The sequence below is a fragment of the Mycteria americana genome, chromosome 2, assembly GCF_035582795.1.
Source record: "Mycteria americana isolate JAX WOST 10 ecotype Jacksonville Zoo and Gardens chromosome 2, USCA_MyAme_1.0, whole genome shotgun sequence".
Lineage (NCBI taxonomy): Eukaryota > Metazoa > Chordata > Aves > Ciconiiformes > Ciconiidae > Mycteria > Mycteria americana.
Genome location: NC_134366.1, coordinates 168312648 through 168327380, shown reverse-complemented (window position 1 = coordinate 168327380; position 14733 = coordinate 168312648).

Sequence of the window (14733 nt, the reverse complement as noted above, 5' to 3'; positions counted from 1 at the left end):
TTTGCAATCACTCCAAGAGATGTTGAATTACTGGGAAGCTTCAGTTACCGCAGTCATCAAAAAGCACAGCACTTCTTTGACCTTCCTAGTTGTGAGGTGTGTTCTGTATATGTTTTTGTTAAATGTTTTGTTATTTTAATACATGTTAAAGGCAATTTATATCCTTGAATAAGTTAGCACATCTCCTGCCTGTGAGACTTCCCAGCTAGCCCTGGATGGTCAACAGCACCTTCAGCACTAATGTAGGATTCACCTCTAGTGACTTGAACTGTTAAGCTACTCCTCTGGTGTCCCTATTTAGTCATTTAGAAATAGACACTTTTAGAAAATAATTTTTATGTACCTTAGATAGGATGACTCAATCATCTGAAGGAACCTATTTCTGTCTGTTGACTATAACATTAGCTGACATTCTTTTACCTGTAACTTCACATCATCTCAATATCCATAAAGCATGGCATGACCTATTTTTTTTCCTGATCTGCCTTCCATGGTCTTAAGCCATTATGTGAAGAATGACAGCTTGCACCCTCTGTATCTAAGAACACCAATATTTCTAGGCACTGCATTTACTCAGCATTCACCAAAGACAGTGGAAGAATTTCCATGGAACATGTGGCAGGTCACTATGCTGAAAGAGTAGCTCCTTTCACACCTGACATCAATAAGCAAATGAATCTGTAATTATAAGATCAACAATGTGAAGCATTTAGTCATGTCTGCAGCAAAAGATATGAAATAAATGCTAAAATGACCACAGTTCACCCTAACAGAGAAAGCGTGCCTCACTATGCATGACAGATATAGCCTCTAGCAGCATTCATATGAAGAATAGTTTAACTCACAGACATAGAGAAGTGTTCCTGCAAAGCTCAAATTCCTATTTGAATTCCTTGACTAATTTGTGAATCATCTTGGTTCTGAGGCTCACGTCAAGAATTCAGTATAAGAAACTTTCTGCACTCACGCAGACTATGTGCATGCTGAGATTTGTTCATCACCAGAAATTCTTTAAGGACTCTAGATGAGAACAATTAATCAAGTGAAAATTTATTGTAATATGTGATTTGATTCAGTTACTGTCTTAGGCTCTAGGGTCAAGGTACACATAAAGCTGTTCCTCTTTTTACATACTACTGACTGTTTCCAAAGCCCCTCCTTAGCTGTGTGTGTGCAAATGTATCAAGGTTTAGCTGATAACTGTGCTTGTACTGAGGTTTTTGACCTCAGTTTTTCATTAACCTATATGGTAAATTCTGCTACCCTTTTAGAAGATCAGTATGCTATTCTGCAAATTAGTCCACTGGACAAAATACATCACTCTTACTCAGACAGAGAAGTGCCTCCCTGTGTAGTCCCACTGAATTTAATGACTGAGCTGAATAAGAAAATATTGATAGAAGTCAAATGAGTAACGGAATGTGGCCCATAATTGGCATAGATAGAAACTAAGGATTTAAATTCTTCCTTTTACTTCCTTTATTTTAAATGAGGTGCTTGTATAACTTAATTAAAAACTCAGAAAGTCTTCTATTTGCCTGGCAGAGACTTTTTTTCTTTTAATGAGGGCTATGGTTTCCAGTGATGAGTTTGGAAACCCACCATATCCTGTCATTGATGAGTCTCCTTTCCTAGCCTTTGACCTGATCAAAGACAGTATAAATCTAGTAACTGCAGACTGAAGAGTTATTATTGTTCTTTGAAAAATCGGTTTTCTACAGAATTGGACAAACATTCACCTTTCTGTAGACAAGTGTGGACTTGTTAGATGGCCTTTCCAGATACACGAATATTATACTGCTAATTGGATCTGCTTTAATATTTAGCTTTGCCAACAAGAGTATGAACATACCAAAGGAGCCACAGAAAAGATATCAGAGCCAGTAAGTTAGCTTCTTCAGACATCTTCACCCTTTTTTCCCCTGCTTTTATCATAATGAAAACATATGTCCATTTTTTATTATTATTTTTTACTCTTACAAAGAAATCTGTGAGATTAGACACTTCCTTTGGATATAAATCTCCTGCACAGGAGCTGACGGGGGCTTAGTGGCATTTATTGATGAAAACTTTATGAAAGTTTTTTTGTCTCTATTGGAGAAGCCATTTTGGATCAATTTATGCCTAGTAAATCCATCCTGTTTTGATTTCTTCCTGGACAGATGGTCCTTTTTGCTTCCAAAAGGAAGTTATAGTAACAGAATTTTAAAATACACTGAATTTTTGAGTAAATATATATATGTGTACATTATTATTACCTTTATTATTATTATTATTATTATTATTATTATTATTATTATTATTGTAGCTTGTTTTTTGTCTACTTACTAGATATACAGACTTTAAACTAACATGCATGTATTTTGATCTGAGCACACTTACTACACAGTTGTTTGGGATTATGAGAGATTCTGTGTTGACATAAACTGTGCCAAGAACATCTTCCAACTTTTCCTCTTTAAGGAAAGTTTTTGGACCCTATGCCTTCATGAGGAGACTACCTGTGGCTCAGCACTGGTCAGAGGCTTCCAAATATGACCCTTTCTGTTATAACATTCTGCACACAGCCCAGTAGCATCACAACGAGAAAGAAACCGCATACAGGACCACGAGTGGTATAGAAGTGGGAAACAAGGGTAGTCATTTGCTGGTTCACAGTATGAAAAAAATTACTAAATTATGCTGGATAAATGGGCAGGTGAAAGGAGCATAACCAGCTCTATAGTTTCTGCCAAAGGCTCTGAGATAGCTGCAAGCTAAATCTTATACAGAAGTAGACTGAGATGATATTGATAAATCCTTCATTTAGTGGAAAGAGCTGTGGTATACACCAAAAGCAAAGGAAACACATATAGCTGCATAAGGATTAGATCTGAGCTCCCCAAGCTTCACCTAATTAGCATTTGTTCTCCAACATTTGGCTTCTATTAGCAATATATTGTTACGAAAGTGCTTCCTACAGAAAAAGGGAAAAAAGGGCCTGTTGACCACAACTCACTATTCTAGAATGCCTAAGAATGGTCAAGCCTTACAATATTTATCTTAACTCAAATAACTAGGTATGCCATTCAAATACCTTAACAAAATATTTAATCCTTTCTTTGAGGTGTCTTATACTTGAAATGACTAATAATGTTTTATGTGTCAGATTTATGCCTAAGTCATTTTATTCTTTTTTTTTTCCGTCCCACAGAGCACATCTACATTACACCTTTTCTTTCTGAAAACTAAAAACAAACTTGAAGAAAGAACAGTCAATCAGCAGTGTTCAAATCAACCGTGTTCAACACTATGGACCTTTTTTTCTTCTTTTTAGTGAAGCCTTGGACAGGATTATATTTCTTCCGTGAGAGCTGAGTCTTTCAAGTATTTGGAAATCTGTAGTAACTGAATGCACAGAACACAACACAGTACTCTGCCATCTGATACTGCAAATAATAAATTTCATTTTCTTGTTTCTCTAGGGAAAATATTCAGGTGACAGATGGTAATTGCTAGGAGATAAAGAGAAGACTTTATTACCCAAACAGGTCTGAGAGTGATATAAGATTCCTAATGACTTTTCCATGGAAAGACATCTTAATAAATGGATGAAATGAACAATTTCTGTGAAGATTTGAATTCTAATTTAAACTCTGATCACAGTCGCCAAGGCCAAAGCTCCTCCTCCATTCTGCATCGCTATACCATGAGCTCCAACATCTAGAAATGGCCAGAGTTATCATTCAAATTCTAGGTGGAATTGTGATTCTAGGAGTCATAAGAACTTCATTATACTAAGCATTGTACAGGTACATAATACAGGGCAGTCCAGTTGTACCTTTTGAGTAGATGAAATGATCAAAACATAGGAGGGGCAATAAGGACATAGAATTATTCAAGCATCAGTGACAGAACGGGAATTGCTTAAGGTCATAATAATTCATTGGATCTAGCACTTGTTATTGGAGAAAATGGAATTTCTACTCTATCAGAAATCAAATGGTCTCTCAATTTGATCATAGTGTCTCAGATGACAAATCTCACCATTTTGCCTATTTCTAGGAAAGAAAGCTGTACTGCCACAAGGACTATATTACTAGTAGTGTTCTGGTTTCATATATTTTGAAAGGGAATAGAAATATTTAGTGTAGAGGGGAAAAATGACTGTTTCTCTGACTTCTTACCTACCATCATTTGAAGGAAGTATTATTCACCTCCACCATCCTTGCTTTTCAACTTATCCGTTTGCATAAGTAACACAAATGGATATAGATATGGATGCTTCAAAAACAGACATGTAGATATAGATGAAGTACAAAAATACCTACTGCCCTTTATAATAGATTTTTATTGGGTCTGGAATTACATCAGCAAAACTATTACTGACAAATTTACACTCCTGATAAAGGAATACTCTAAGATTACACATTGTTAGGAAAAGTTTTGCTATGAAGCAGAAACTAAATGAAATTTAAGATTCTGCATGTGAGGATTTTAAATCAAGGCAATGTCCTGATCCTCAGTATTGCATCAGTGTTCTACTACCTAAACAAAAAGAGAAGAAGAGAAAAAAACTGTTGACTTTGCATTACCAGCTAAACACTTAGCACACATGACTGGGCATGACCTTTCTGTTCAAACACATGCTCTCATCAACCAGGACAATAGAAGATGTCAGGCTGTAATGTTTGATATATATTCCACACGCTTGGTGAGCTGGATATGGCCCATTTTACTTTCCAATGAAGTAAGCGGTCCTGAACACACAATCATTTCTGGTAATTGCTTTTTTTTTTTTTTCTTTTTTCTCCCCTCTGCATTGCAATGTTGGATGAAATATTTTGGTTTTCTTTTCTTGTTTTTGTGCCAAAGTTTATACAGCTTTCTAACAAAGGCATTTGCCTTTGTGCTTAACTTGAGGTTTTGATGATATTCAAGCTGAGGGTACTATGCAGATAGAACGGTCTTCATGACCAAATGTAATCAAGTGAACACCCAGGGAGTTGATGACTTTTTAAGGGAATTTCCTCTTAGATATGAAACCAACATATTTGTTTCTTATAAAGATGAATCAGTAACAGGTTGTACCATACAAAAAGATTTTACATTCAGAATAGAAAAAATAAAACTGCTTTCCCATAGAGGCAACTTTGGCAATGATAAGAAGACCACGTAATCATTTCTCTGTGCTCTTATTGGAATCAAAATCTCAGCTGGTAGTTACAAGGGTGATAAATTACCCATTTTTCATCTTCCTCCCCATTAAATCTTAAGGCTTTGATGGTGCCTTTGATCCCACCACTGACAAAAAAACTGGAGAGAGATGGAGAAGGTGGGAGGCAATTTCTTGTATTGCATCAGGATCAGAGTCACACAACTTCAGTTATTTTTCCAGGAGGCCACTATTCTACCTCTCCATTTGCTACCTGAAGTATTCATCCTCATTCTGTCTGACAGAAAATACAGCACAATGGAAACAGGACTCCCTCCAGTACTTGTTCTTCCCCATCACCTTCTTTCTACATTTCATCATTGGTACTCCTGGTCTTCACAGGAATACAAATTACCAAAGAAGCGACCAACACCATCCTCACCAAATTCAAATAAAGGCTGTGAAGACATAGATCAAAGAAGCGGGTTTCTTTGCAACAGCTTTGCTACTTTACAGGGGTTATTTTGATTTTCAGCAAATCTTAAATAGCACTTCTTTGTGTTACAATGAGAAAAGCTTTATCTTCCTTCTCTAATTGTTTTCATTTTTGTCTTTATTCTATACAAAAACTTCAAGGTTAAGTTCATATAATAATTAAAACCACATTTTGAGCATATTATATACTTATAATCCATTTGAGGGTACCAAAACATAAGTCATTTCATCTGCCTCCACCTAATAACTCTCAGTAATGCTACATAAAACTCCTGTAGGCAATGGAACCTGAAGAATAATTTGCATTGCCACAATATATCAGCAAAACTTGGATTCTGGCCATAATGTTGAAGTCCTGGCTGTATTTTTTGCTGGAAGTGTAAAGTTCTGTAGTGACAGCTACAGACTTGGATCTTGGTTTGGCTTTGCATTTCATGCAAAATATGGCATTTCAGCAGATAATGTCTTTAGTCCGACAGAGCAGAATTTCTAGCCAAATTCTGATACACTGGGATCCAGGAGTACTGTGAACTATTTACCTGAAGGAAAACAAATGTCTTCAAAATTAAATCTTCTCACCATTTGATTGGCCAAGAAATGTTTCTAAAGAGGGGATTATCAGACACTTCTTATAGGCACAATTTTTTTATTTTCATCACTTCATGATTGATTCACAGTAGGGGCTCAAACCAGTGTCTGTGGGAGTCAAAAACGTTTCTGGCACTGCAGTGTTCTGCAATACATAGATTGTCATCCCTTTTTACTTTCTATGTACTGCATCGGGGCACAAAGACCAAATCACAAAAAGGAGTTCAAGCATAAAGAGAATGACAAGTCTGACCAAAGCAGAAGACATGCTCCCTTGGAGAAGTCAGATACTCCCGATAGGTCCTGATGTTTCATTCATTGCTGCTTCTTTGCCTGAATGACTGAGGACTACATCTCTATGACATGCAAGTTAGATTACTGTGAAAGAAACACAGTTGAAGTCAACCAGAAAGCCAAGCAAAAAGTTTGGTGTAAAACTGGAGAAAACATATGTAACACATCAGGGATCAACACAATAAACAGAGCAGTGAATGTGAATCCAGAAAGCAAGATGGACGTAATTGTCAGATATGAAAAGTAGGAAGGCTGACAGAGAACAAACTTGTTCTTAGCATGATCACCTAGAAGTATATTCACCTCAGGTTTTTATGTGGCCTGTATTTCTTTAGAAAACCTTGTGAGAGGTGGATATCACACAATCTGCTAAGAAAGGAGGTTATCCCCATTTTACACAGTGAACTGAAGACAAGAGTTCCTGATACCTCAAAGTCTACCTAAACTGGGACTTCAAGAGAGTTTAGATACAGATCCACATTATGGCTTTCTGTATCACTCTGTTCTCCAGATGCTTCCCCTGATCACCCTGGTGGTGCCTTATGTGTGTTCCTCAACATACTCCCAGGCCAGACGGTGAAGCAACTTTTCTCCCTGGAACTTTTTCTCCTTTGGAACTCAGGAGCATCCTTGCTCCTGAGTTTCAAAATTAAGCTGAGCAGATATTTCCACTGCTACTTCCTCTGGTCATCTTTTAAACAGAAAAACTTCTATCCAATCAGCTGTCTATTTTCAGGAGATGATTTGTCTGAATCCCAAGCAGGCAGAAGCCCACATTATGCAAAACCAATTTGGATACCTAAGCTCCACAAAACTAAGTATACTCCCCTCTCTTATCTTTTTTCTGCACCAGTCCAGATGTATCTTCTGTCAGAGATGGCTTTCTGAATCCTTCTTTCATTGGTTATTTGGAGAAACTAATACATCTGAACACCTCCTTTAGACTGCTTTATCTGTTTTGGCCAAGTACCTACCTACATTTCCTGCTGTGCTGGCCAGTAATCAACACTCATGGTCAAAAAGAAAATCTACAGTGAAGCAAGAAATAGAATCCGTGTATCTCAAACCCCAATTTATAATCTTAACACCTACACCATACTTCGCCTCTGGGAAAAAAAAACCAAAACAAACCCAAAACCACTGTACTGTGAGGGTTTTAGCACCTCCCTTCTAGAATCAGAGGGGATTATGCTACCATCAATTTTCTGGGACTCATATATTCTAAGAGTGTCAAATAAGTCTCATTCCTGCAACACAAACTTCATTGTGATTTTAAAGTAACTGCTCACATGTCTTGTATTAAGTACATATTTAATGTCTATGTGGCCGAGGCTTAAAAATTAGGCTGTACTATTTTCGTATTCCTGCCCCTCATTCTCCCAAATCATCCTATTCCTTCATCCCTTCCCACTATTGTTTTCATTCGCTTGTGTTCTTAGTTGTCAGGACTGAAAGCTCTTTGGGATACTAGTTTACTTTTCATTTGTTTCATTTTTCTATAAAGCCTAATACAATAATCAGTTAGTAGAATTTTGCACTTTATATTAAAACACATAAAAATTATAACAAAAACACAGCCATTCATCTCTGGAGAGGGCATTGGATGAGACCACATCAATAAATCTCTAAAGCAATACTGGTATTAGTAAATTAAACATTTCCAGGATGATTCTCTGATACTGAGACCATCTGTCACAGAATCATATGTGTCCACCTATTAAACTCCAAAACCGCATAGCTAAATCCAAACATGTTTAGGAATGTTTTCAGATCCATGAAAGCTACTAAACTGTGCTCAAAAGTTTATTCAGACAGTTCCAGTTGTCCAAAGCTAAAACCATATCAAGAACCATTCTAACAGTTCAATGATTGAACAGGAACATTTCTTGATACTGTTCAACCTACTATTCTTGACATAGCCTAGAGATGCAAAAGGTAACCAAAAAAGCTGTGATAAGAAGTCATTTAAAAGTAAGAAGCAATGGTAAGTGTCTGACACACAGGAAATCTAAGCTGAGGTCTACAAACTCCCGTCTTTATAACTCAAATTGGCAGAACAGTTCAATGTTCCTGTGCGCAGGACAGCATTAACCTGAATAGATCACTGTTCTTTTCTTGCTGTTGTTGTTGTGGTTGTTGTTTTTCATCTGCTTGAGAATGACACTTAAGACTACCTTGTGTAAATATTGAAAAGAGAACTGTTCCTCAGGCCATGACAGCAAGAAATTCAGCATTTGAAGAAAAAGATTTTCTGAAGGGCCAAACTTTTGCCCTGTGAAGTGAGTCACATTCTGAACAAGCGGAACAGCAATAAAACTACAAGAAAATATGTCTATTTTTTTAAAAATATAGTTATGGCCACTACATATCTCAGAAGAATGATGCAGTTACATTCTGTCTCCAAAAGCAAACTGAGATCATAAGCAGCTCAACTTTGTTACTAGTAAGACTGAGATTTTAACTGAGGTTTAATGACATGGAATTTACACTGATGCTCTTAGAAAAAGAGTGAACTTTCACTTGTCAGTGAGGTTCTCTTCTCAACTGCTGACACTTGAGAGCAGCCAGCCCAAATCATTTGGTTGGGCTATACTGGGAAGATCTGAGAGCACTTGTCGCAAATGAGTGATTTATATCACTTAAAAAAAAATCACCGTCAAAAGTATTAGCAAAAGTGGTTTTAATATGATACTGTAAAAGTGTGACAACAAAGTTCGATGGCAAGGTTCACTCTATTGGAAGAGTATTCGCTGCATGGAAGAAACATACAAAGGAACATTGGGTTACACCCAAGTTAGAATGATTCACAGAGAGACCGGGGATAGAGAACAGTACGGAGGACCCTCCCATTGAGTCACGAGGTTCAGAGTAGACCCCCCAGCTTTCTAAATTCCTCATGGAGCTTAGGTGCGGCTAGGTCCAATCTTAGTCTCAGACATGGACAACGGTTTATGTCTAAGGGATTACATATGCAAAATTTATCAGTTCAGCATGCAATCCAAATTACCAAGACAAAATCAAAGTTACCATACTACAAGGTTATGTGTGATATTGGTTTGCTTACCAAAGATCTGTTGTTGGTAAAAGGTCTCTCTGCCTCGAGGAGCAACCTGGAGAGGTGTCCTAGCTCAAGGGGACATCACCGTCATGCAGCCACGCTGCCTAGCAGGGAGAGCTCAAAGAAGGCTCACTTAGGCTGTCATATTTATGGGATAAGGTGGTTGGCTCGTAGTCAAATCACATGCGATGGAAATGTAGGCATGAGATTCCTTGTACCCACAACTTTCTTTGTTCCTTGATAAATGAGTCTTGGAAAAGCCACCTGTTATTTATGCATTAATCGCATTATCAGTGTTCCAAACTCATATATATTGGTGTTTACTGTGTCACTCTGTTCCTTTGCGGGTTTTTGGACAACGTGTCGAAACTAGAGTTCTTGGCCCAGCTACAGCTCAGGCCTTTACCTCCTTTGGAGCCTGTACCAAACTACTGCTAGTTTGCTTAAGGGGTCGAGCGCATCCATCACAGCCCTCTGAGACAAGAAGCTCATGCTACTAATTTAAACTCAGTTATTAAAATGTTAATGAAACATCAGCCACAGTACAGAGCCAGGACAAAAGGAGAAAGGATGAGAAAGCAAACCCACTGGGTGAGAAACATTGTCGGTAAGCTCAATTGAGGCTCAGCTATACAGAAGTCTGCGGAGCCTCTTGCTTTAGAGGAAAAGACATATACATACCTTTTAAAGAGGGATAGATTAAAGCAAGGTTGATGGCTAAACTATGGCATTTTTTCCATTCCATTTTCCTTCCTTCTCTGTAATCTAAGCCCAGACACGCCTCCAGGCACTGTGTCTTTAGGCACCTGTGACTTAAGGCACCCAGAATATGTTTGTCATAAATGTTCATCATTTTAGAGCCCCACCTGAAAAATTGGGAGAGCAATGCTTATATGCCTTTGAAAAAATCTTCGGTAATACAGGCTGGAAGATTTCTTATCTTGGAAATGTAAGTAACTATTTTAACCTTTATTTCCCCAGAAGCATTACCTTAGCACTTGAGTACTTGATCCTACTTATATGCAGCACTGTACTGTGTTCTGCCAGGTCTTCTATAACTGTTATGTACATGTCAGTATGTTTTGCATTTGAATATAGACTATTTGGAAAATTTTATATAAAAGTAAAGGACATGGTTATTTTGAACCTGTTTGAGCAGAGGGGTTTGACGAGATGAGCTCCAGAGGTCCTTTCTAACCTCAACCATTCTATTATTTTGCTCCAAACATGCAAATACATCTGTGCTTAAGAATGTGCTTCTGTAAGTCTTTGTTTTCTGGGATCACTCTCACTTCAGTCTCCTTGTCCTGGGGAGGGGTGTGATGTGGAGTGAGGTTTCTAAGTGTGGCAGATTCACAGCGTCACAAAGAAGGAAAGTGAGGGAAGAAAGAAAGACAAAGCCCTTGACAGCAGGACAAAATGGAGGAGATTCAGTAACAACAAATCCAGCTTTGCCTTAATGCAGTTCATCACACTATCAAAACAAATTCCTGTGTTGTGTTTTAACCCCAGCCAGCAACTAAGCCCCACACAGCCGCTTGCTCCCTTCCCCCTGGTGGGATGGGGGAGAGAATCAGAAGAGTAAAAGTGAGAAAACTCATGGGTTGAGATAAAGACAGTTTAATAGGCAAAGCAAAAGCCATGCACACAAGCAAAGCAGAACAAGGAATTCATTCACCACTTCCCATGGGCAGGCAGGTGTTCAGCCATCTCCAGGAAAGCAGGGCTCCATCACATGTAACGGTTACTTGGGCAGACAAAACGCCACGTCACTTTGAATGTACCCCCTTCCTTCTTCTTTCCCCAGCTTGATATGCTGAGCATGACGTCATATTGTATGGAACATCCCTTTGGTCAGTTGGGGTCAGCTGTCCCAGCCGCGTCCCCTCCCAACTTCTTGTGCACCCCCAGCCTACTCGCTGGTGGGGTGGGGTGAGAAGCAGAAAAGGCCTTGACTCTGTGTAAGCACTGCTCAGCAGTAACTGAAACATCCCTGTGTTATCAACACTCTTTTCAGCACAAATCCAAAACATAGCCTCATACTAGCTTCTATGAAGAAAATTAACTCTATCCCAGCCAAAATCAGCACACCCTGGCAAACATCGGACAAAACTTCTGAACACAGAAGGACCCTTTGGTGGTACAGGACTGTAATGAAGCATCTGCTGTGCTGAATGCACATATATACAGCAGGAGTTGAGGAAGAAGTGTTTAAGGAGACAAGAAAAACTACCTAGCAACCAGCACATTGCTGAAAATTAACTACTGCCTCACAGACCACAAAATGAATACCCTAGGTTTCCTGAGCCACTGTATAAGACACCTAAGATTATTGACTTTCTTCTATTCAGTAGTGATATTTTGGGACATATAATGCATGTTATTTACTTTATCAGAACAGGTGCCAATTAACAAATTTCTTAATATGCTACAGGATCACATAGTGCCTTTACTAAGCACTGTAGGGGCCCATTACACTAATGCTAAAGACATTAGTCAAGTCTACAGTGGCATAAAGGTATCTGCAGAACACAATAAAGTGTAATACAGGGATCTCTCAGCTACTTCTGGGCAGAATGGTGTATCCCTAAAGCATGATGCCCTACCACCCACTGACTGTAATGAGGGTCCTGAGGGCAAGAGAGAAAACTTGGAACATAAAGACTTATCATGGCCTCTGTCTCCACCAATTTAACACAATGAGTTGTCTGTTCCTAATTTAACTTGCCTCCTTTGTATTGACAAAGCCTCTTGTCATCTTAGCTTTCCATTTACACAGATGAAAATAAAGATTATGCATTTGTAAACTTTCAAATAGGGACTGGCACTTTGGTCTGTGTTTGTACAGCACCTCATATAATGAACAATGGGCCAATGCCTAGAAATCCTAAATTTTGTCACATGAGAAATGATAACTGATATTACAGTTATTCTGTGCTTTGTTTTAGAATTATTATCTACTTTGCTCATAGCATCAGTCATATAGTCTATTCCTCAGCAGAGAGGCATAAACAAAGATAAAGTAAAATAACAACAGCTGCCAATTTAGGGTTATTTCCACCCATGAACTTATGTTTCAAATGTACTTTTCACACATTTATTCTAGGGTGGGAAGCAAAAAGTAAAATAAATTATATCTCTTCTGTTTCCATACATTGAGATCTTTATTTATCAGCACTAAGCTAGTGATTTAGTCAACCCAGAGGGGTGCCAAGAAGCTTGAACAGCAAGAACAGAATGTAGCCCAGAATAAGTGAAATAATAGCTACCAAAGGGAAGCCTTTTTTGGGAGCTGAAAAGAAGGTCTCAGACTTGCTGGAAAGTTGTCAGAGAAAACAGATACTTAGTGTTCTTGACCAATACTCACTATTTTGACTTATGTTGGTAATATTGCAGAGAAAAGTTTTGAAAATCTGGAAACTGCTTCACATACAGTGATTCTCATAATCCAAAAACAGAGTTCACACTTCTGGGCTACCGTATTGCAGCCAGGTCATGTAAAAGTAGTCTTTCCTCCACCACAACACAGAAAAGGTCTCATTACCTCATGCACCCAAAGTATTAGAGTAAAAAGAAAACACTGAAGAAGTTTGAGTAACACAGAAAAATTATCTCATTTCACAAAGACAGTCAAAAGTTCACTCTTTTTTCCAGTTTACTGAAGATATTTAACTGGCTGCAGTCCCCACAGTGTCTGAGAGCATCATAATCTTCTAATATTTACCTTAATCACAAGTCTGCAAAATGTGAAAACGTAATTTTACTTATTTTATTGGTTCTTTTTTTAATATTCCAAATAGGTCTAGTTAATGATTTTACCACTGTTGAAGAATATTTGATAATCAAACCATTGACTTTTTTTTTTTTATTAGTTATTGCTGTTTTCCACAGAAACACAAACATTTCACTAAAATTATTGATGGGAAGATATCTTAAATCCAGGGAGAAACCTCTGCACACTGTAGCTACATCTATACCAATAAACTATGTGTACCCTGAAGCATTCCCAGACACTGAGATAAGCTGGCAAAGAGACCTGCATCTATGCTAATGAACTGTCAGTCACCAGAAGAGCTCAACGGCTTGGAAACTGCCTACCGGGATCCCTGGAATGGTCTAATTGCTAAATCTTATCCAGGAACCCTTTGGGATAGTGCAGCTGTACTGGGCCAAAATCACACCATAAAAAACTTCTGAAATATTACTAGTAGAGATATGTGACTCAGCATGGCCTGAGAGAAACCTGAATAAAAATACCTGATGTTTTGGGAGTAACCCAATTTCACTTTATCTCTCTCCATCACACACACACAGAAAGCAGAGGTGGGTCTGAAAGTTTTCACATGCTTCCCAATTAGCAGAGGATAAAGGACCAAGACTGCAACATGCAGTAAGAAGGGACACAGAGCTGGCTGTAGTAATAAATACCAACTTATTACATCTATAACAGCAGAGCACAGCTCACTGCAGTATGTCGGTACCAGCTTGCATGCAGACCCTCTTGTTATGGCAGTAGTGTGAGCATAACACCACAGGTTCATGGTAATAATTCTTCTGGATCTGGACTTGTTCACATAAGCCACCTTGAGTTTCCCCGTACTGGTGCATGCAAAGATCCTTTACAGTGACTGAGGGACTGCTCATGGGAAAACAAAACAAAACTGAACCACGTAATACTTTTTCCCCCACCCCTAAAATTTGGTGGTTGAACTTTCTGAAGTTGCCTTGCTCCCAAAAACATTCTTTTTGCGTGTTCCCTGCCCTATCCATTTATACAGTGGGTGTATTTTAACCTCTACTGTGTTTCTTTTGATATCCAAAGTGTTCTGTTTCACTGTAAAGAAATAATCAGCCAATAATTTTTTGTATTCTATTAAGGTATTCCTGTGGAATTAAAATCCAGTAGCAGCCAGATATCTTGTATGCTTGTAATGCTTAAACTGTTATGACATCAGACCATGCTTAGGACGAAGCCTGAAGCAAAGCAAGGAAAAAGTTTGAGGCTTACCTGTCTCTTATTATGGTCGCAATATTCTCACACCTTCAGTGTAGACAGGCATCAGCATTTTTGTTACTGTTTGATGAATGTGTGTCATTATATATCACACAATTGCTTGCAACAATATAAAGTGGTCAACATAAGCCAGATCAAAAAAACTGGCTT